Genomic DNA, 7,435 nt, shown 5'->3' with positions numbered 1-7,435 from the left:
CACCGTGATGCAGCGAGGCGCGCGACGGTCTTGGGATGGGCGTCGACCAGGGCAGTGTTCGAAGGTGAAGGCTCAACCTTCGGCATCCTCTGATGGTAGTGGCGTCGAAGTGGAGGGGCGCTAACGACATGGCTCACGGTGGGGATACTTCCCCTCTTTCAGCGTGTAGAAACAGAGCATGTCGTGGGTGTTCTTCCTTCAACGGCTGGGCGACGGTGGTTCGCTTTCCGTGGTGATGAGGACGGGCTGGAGGGTGGTGCACTGTTTGCAAGGTGGAGTTGCTGACCATGAGTTCGGGTGGCAAGGCAGAGACGTCATGGAGAATCAACCCGTGTTGCGCTACGGGCTTGGTCAGTGATTGGGTGTTGCATGGTTTGGGGTTGTTCTAAGAGACTAAGGCGGAGGAGTGTTCTGTAGTGGCTATCTTACGATGTTGGTGGTTGAGTGGGTCACGACGGCTGCGATGGCTTCATGCGGCATGCAACGCGGTGCACATTACGCGAAGTAGGAAGGCAGAGGCTTCCTGTAGGTTGGCAGGGTGTTTTCCGAGTGGATGAGGATCGGGCTGGGCTGCGGTGATGCTGGGACAGCGTGGGTCGTGGCTTGAGGTTGCTGAGGTCGCCCAAAAGATGAACATCCCCAATGCAACACTTTGTTGCTGCGACTGTGAGGTGTTGGTTCTCGGTGGTGCATGGCTGCAATGACAACTGGTAACTTGTGGAAGAACTACCACTTACTGCAATAAGGAAAACCCGAGAGGAGCTTGGGACTAAAGGCAGAGGTGGTGCGGCTACTACTTTTCAGGAGATGAGTACAAGTATATATATGTAGGCAACGGAAGGAGAAAATAAAATAAAAAATAAAAACTAGAGAAAAAATGAGGGAAACGTGCATGCGGATGGAAAAGAGTCGTGCAGGCGAGGAACTATTCATAAACCGAAAGTTTTTTTTTCCAAGGTTAAAATAAACGGCCAAGATCTCCAAAAAAAGAAAATCACTACTCAAGTCCGTAATATAAAAACCTAAAATATCAAGCTCAAATAAATAAATAAAATCCATAGTCCAATTATATAAATTTTGGGTCCGGGTGTTACACTAAAAATAGAATGCCAAAAATAGCTCATCTACACTAGTCATGACATAAAATATTTCTCTCTTCTTATACGGATTTCAAGAGTAATGTAGATAAATGACCAATGTCGTTTTCAAATTTTGTTATATGCATATTTTTCATAAAATCAACATCAGTCCATTCGTTTTATGCAAAGTCTAACATAGGAACCTCGCTTATTTGGACTTTTTAACTTTTCTGAATTTTTCTACAATAGTGCCGAATGAATATCAATCATCACCTATAAATCAGACACGTAATTTATTTAAATCTCTAACTAAACACGTATTTTGATATTTAAGCCTGAAATACTAAAAAAACGTATTTTTCCTAAAGATCTAAAATTCTCGTAACCCTAAAATATCATCACTTCTCAAATTTATCGATATCCACTTAGTTTCTTCGACTAATACATTAAACTATAAATTATTTCTATAAAATAATGTATATGGTTAACATATTTACTCAGTTAAAACTAAATCTATGTAAAATACATCTTTAACCTAATACTCACTTAACATAATCTCAACTCAAATACAAGTCTATTTAAAATCAAGCCCAACTTAAAATATATGTCAAATTTTAAAAGTCAAGCTCAGCCCAAGTCAATAAGGCCTTGTTTGTTTTCTAAAAACATCTCATCTCATCTCATCTCACCTCATCATTACAACTTTTCCAAATCCCCACATAAAATAAAATAAACAATTTAACTTTTTCAAATCTCAAAACAATAATAATATTAAAAAATATATTTTAATAATATTTTATTCAACTTTTTAACTTTAATCTCAACTCATCACATCTCATCTCATCTCATCTCTGAAAACAAACGGCACTAAGTATTCTGCCAAAGCTTGCCTATTAAGGGAAATAACGTAAAAACATTGAAAAGAGTTCTTCCGGTGCTTTATGGAAAATCACATGACCAAAACATGACAAAAGGGCTTGATGGCATTTTTTGTAAATAACACTACACCTATGGTTATACTACGGAAAGGTCAAAAGGCAGCACATCTTTGCAAATGACAGAGGACTCTAGAGTATGAGCTCATGCGACAGAGGTCTTAGGCTCATCAAGAGAGTAACTCGCGACAGCGGATCTAGGTGGCCAGATCGAGATTGATAGCGGCAAGTGTGAAGGAAAAGCATTGAGAGAGAGAGATAGAAAAATAATGTAAGAGATAGAAACTGGAGAGAAAGATAGGGGTTTACTAACATTGGAGTGTGCGTTAACTGAGACGCATAGGGAGTAGCACAACTGAGCCGATGGGGTTTGCGTGGCTAGAGGATCTGTCGTGGATGAGGAACCGTGGCAGTTGTCGGTGGCTCCACTGCGGGTTCAAGGCCGGGCTACAGTGCACAATGGCTGGTTTCCGTTTGGAATTGGAGAAACAGAGAAGGGTGGCAGTGGCTTTGTGCCTCATGATGGGAAGCAGGTGCTCTGTTTTGGTGTAGGGAAAACAGAGGCTTTTTGGTTTGGTTTACGGTGGTTGGTGCAATGCTAGTGGCATACAATGGGGCTTTGACTACAAGCAGTGGTGTTGCTCTATTTCGGCTTGCCTAAAATAGAGGTTGTGTGCGGAGGCGTAGGGCTGGGTTTCGGACGGTGTGGAGGTGGTGGTTATCCCGCAGTTCAGAGGTAACGGACGTACGGTGCTTCTCATGGCTGCAGACGTTGGGTTGTTTCGTTTGCAACATCTTCCAATGCCAGTAGCTTGGTGCTGCGGCTTCAGGGGGGGTGAGGGCAATAGGCTATCCTGTTCTGGACGTTGGGATGTAGGGAGAAAGACGTGTAGTCTAAGGGGTGGTGGGGGCTGTGAAGAGCTACGGGTTTTGGTTATCTACAGTGCAGTGACGTGCATGGAAGAGGAGCTTCAATGGAGATTAGCAGCAACCCTATTTTGCGGGGAGAGACGGTTGTGTTGTCTATTGCGTGTGTATATATATATATATAATTGCTGCTGAAGTGAGATGGAGACGTGCAAGGCATGGAGTCTGGACTTGGTTCTGAGCTTGGGTTTTTGGCATATACATGGTTTGGGCATTTCCGTGAGTTTTGGGCCGATTAAAGCAGTACAAATAATCTATTTGATTTGTCCATATTTTCATGGGTTAAGTATTTAATAAATACTAATGAACCTTGACTTAAATTCTAAAATACTCAAACTCGTCACATAAATTTTTCGGGTCAATTACCCAATAAATAGATTTCACTTGGTCCCTAAAATATTAAATGATTTTAACCTAATTATCAAGTCTAATAAAAATCCATATTTCATCAAAATAAATTTGGACATGTTACCTATTCAAAATTTCTCGTTAAATCTCAAGTGGGCTTTCCACAAATATTAGCCAAAAAACAAAAAAATTAGAGTACTCGGGCTTGGCCTGAGCTCGATGCTGAGTCTGAGTGTTACAATAACTATTGAGTAGATAAGTTTGAGTATGCCACAGCTTCTGCCCAAAATTTGGTAATTCTTTATCCTTCAACATAGTTATAATCGTAATAAAGATAGTACAATTCTTTCTTTCAACAATCCCCTTTTTTGTAGCGTGTAAGTAGTACTAAACTACTGTTTTATGCCATGTTCCATGCAATGCTCTCGTTGCCTTGGTCAGAGCAAAGAGTTACAAATTTGTGACCACTTTTATTTTTACTAAGAGCCTTCTACCGAGGCGTGATGTCCAAACTTGTTACAATTGTAGCATTGGATGTTCTTGATATTTCCATGACCATGTGTGGATCTTCCTCTTCCTTGGTTAACTCCTCGTTCTCAACTTTTGGAACTTCTATTTTCCTGCTGAATTTGGTTAGGTAGTTGGTAACTTTCATGCCCCTTGCCTCTACGATGGCCTTGGTTGGGGCTAGGTTTCCTTCCATCATTTAGTCATTTTTTACTCTAGTGCTTGTTCTAATATAGTAGAATTAGGATTTTTTTTTGCATCCTTTGCTCATGCACTTAGAAAGAACCCATCAACTCCTCAATCATAAGCTTCTCCAAGTCCTTAGAATCTTGTAAAATTTACGTGTTAGTGTTTATATTGTGCCCATACTTCTAATTTCATTTCAAGGTGCATGGTCTTGATAGAATGTGGTGCGAAACCTATAAACTTGTATGCAATTTATCTCCCACCTCAAATGGTGTAACACCCACTTTCCTTGGCCTAAGGATGTTATGTACTTACGTAAATAAAACCGAACAAGAGATTTCGTTATTTAATAAATTTAATATTTATTTCATAAAAAGAATTATTAAATAGAACATATCTTTAAAAAAAATATTCAAATTCTTCAAATAACTGCATTGGAGAATGTCTGTCAACAATAGTGGTATAATAGGTGCGATTCTGTTCAGTTTTGGACATTTTTCAGAACCACCAATTTTGAAAATTTAAGAGCTTATAACGAACTCATTCACCACTGAAATCGAAATTTTCAATTTTTTCAGTTTCAGTCTAATCTGGTCCGATTCTTCTGGTTTTACAGATAAACAAAATCATACTCTAACAAAAACTTTAGCAAGTGATTGACCCATATCCCTCATTTTATGTTATATTAATGTTATATTAATTTTATATTATAAGATTAATAGACATGAATAATAAGATTTTAAAATTTCATATTATATTAATTAGCAATTTAACATATAATATATATAATATAATATAAAAATCATATAAAAATATTTTATAGATAATATAAAATAACTAAAAATAATATAGATATATATATGTGCCGGTCCAGTTCGGTTCGAACTAGTGTTCTAAAATCCAAAATGGGAACCGGACTGTTTTTCAATCGGTTTAGTTAAATAGGAACAAGTATCAGACCGGATTGGTTCACAGGTTTCCCAGGTTTGTTTTACAGCCCTAGTCATAAAAACAAATTAAAAAACTTGGAAATAAATCTTATTAGTCTGCTCCATCTAAGGCTGGCCCACCTACTCATAATTATCATCATCCTCATCTGGGTGCTTAAAAACATGAAATTAAACTAAAATGAGTAAAAAAACTCAATAAGAAATCCATCACAACGTAAATATAATAAAGATATAGGTTTTCATAAAAAACTTCATGCTAGAGAAAATTTAAATCATGACTATTCATGCATATGGTTATGACATGCATGACTTACATTGAATTATCTAACTAATTTGACTGACCAACATACTTAACCATTTGTACAAAGTTATGCACTAGCCCCACATCCTAGGGCCACAAGGGGAACTACTGATAGTAGTTTAGCATACTATAGTGGACTACGCTTAATTCTATTGCTTGCACATTAACCCAGAATCGTATTGGTACTACACATCTGAATAGTAATCTTATTAAAATAATTTTATATTACACTTGATCATAAGAAGCTTACATGTCTTATATAATGTGAGATGCATGACATACGTAATAAGATAAATAATTATAAAATGTAGAATTTGAATATGATGCAGAATTAACATGATTGTGTGATAAATGACAATGCTTGCATAAAGTGTTCAAAATAAATTAAACTATATCATTTATTACTAAAATCTAGTTATAAAAATTAATATTTAATAATATAGATTAATCCGATAAATATTTTCTTCTAAAATATAATTTTTTAGACTAGAAATTATATACACCAAACAGACCCAATTTATGCAAACCGAACGTAGAAGAAGTCCAAGACAATATCATTTGGGTGTAGACCGAGTTCCAAATACAAGTTGAATGTAAAATAAGCCCAGCCCAACTCAAAAGTTAAAAGTACAGTCTGCTATGGCTTACACGTAGGGGCGGAAATGTAATTATCTTTGAAAGTCTACCCTACTGAACGAGCATTAGGTTTACCGCACCGTTAGAATACTGGCATGGCATTCACTTGGAAAGACAAATATGGACAATGCTATATACGGCTCCCGTTGGGGAACTCCTAGTATATATTTTCATATATATTTTTTTTAAATTAATTTTTATATAAATTTTTTTACTATTTTTAAAAAATAAAATAAATTTAAGACATTATTAAAAACACCTTTTTAATTAAAAAATAAAAAAATATTAAAAATTAATTTTTTAATCACGAAATAAAATAAAAAATATAGTTTGTAATTAAGAAAATATTTTTTAATAATATTATGAATTTTTTTTTTAAAAAAAATATTTAAAATTATTAAAAAATCTATATAAAAAAATTAAAATAAAACACATGAACACATGCTAAAGCTCCATCCCGCAGTTAGAGCTAGCATTATTCAATATCTATTTGAAAAGAACAAAGCATTCTTTTGTTTTTTGCTCAAAAGAACAAAGCATTCATTGCAGAGAAAAGAAAAGGGTCGTACGACTGGGGATCCAATACTCGCTGAGAGAAAGAAACGTGTGGTGGATCAGAAGTGGTCGGAGCCGAGATTCACGGTGGCGCCTTAACAGCTTCTTCTGAATATATATATAGAGAGAGAGAGAGCACGGTCATGAGCTAGTGAGAGAAAAAATGAAGAGAGAGAAATTGACAGAGGAGATGGGCGGCACACATGGATGTTCAAAGCCAGTGTCGGGGGAATCTTCGATGCAGTGGTTGTTGCCGTGGGTTGGCGTGAAGCCGTGAGACATGGGGGCTGTTTGTTTCGTGTTTCACACGTTGACCGTTTCTCACTCACGGAGTTCGTGAGTAGGAATCTATTACTTAAGAGTTCTTTAAGTGGTCTATTACTCTTTCATCTGCTTTATAATTGATCTCATGAAAATAGGATCACGTGGGACACGTAAACACTGAAGTTTGATAGAGACTTCGGCTATAAATACAGTATTTGGTCCCCAGGCTCACTCACTCAATTCTCTTCGGTATTACACCATCTAAATAGAGTAGAGAAGAGTTTAGAAGAGCCAAACACAGTGAGAAACGTAGCTTAAACAGTGAATAACATCAATGGCTGGAGGTAATTTTTCTTGGCATTAAAATCTTTCAATTCTCATTTCTAAAATGTTATTCCGTATTAGAGAATTGTATTTAGTCTAACAGTTAGTATCAGAGCCATTAAAACCTCTGCCTTGATATTTAAAATCAAAACTCAGTTACTCTTTGTTTTTTGGCCGAATTTGAAAAAAAAAATTGAGTTTTTTTTTTTTTGAACATTTTTTAATTGAAAGAAGTTTAGAAATCATAAAGAAATAGTTTTTCTAAATTTTTTGTGATTGAAAACATGTTTTTGGACGTGAAAATGGCTGGAAAATCCCAAGTCTACGTTTTGTCTGGAGGAAGAAGACGACCCAAACGACATGTCGTTTACCTAAGGATTTTGTATCCCGTATAATGATAAACGACACGTCATTTTGTTTCGG

Source organism: Juglans regia, chromosome 2 (assembly GCF_001411555.2).
Source record: "Juglans regia cultivar Chandler chromosome 2, Walnut 2.0, whole genome shotgun sequence".
NCBI classification, from domain to species: domain Eukaryota; kingdom Viridiplantae; phylum Streptophyta; class Magnoliopsida; order Fagales; family Juglandaceae; genus Juglans; species Juglans regia.
This window is presented reverse-complemented; position numbering follows the sequence as displayed.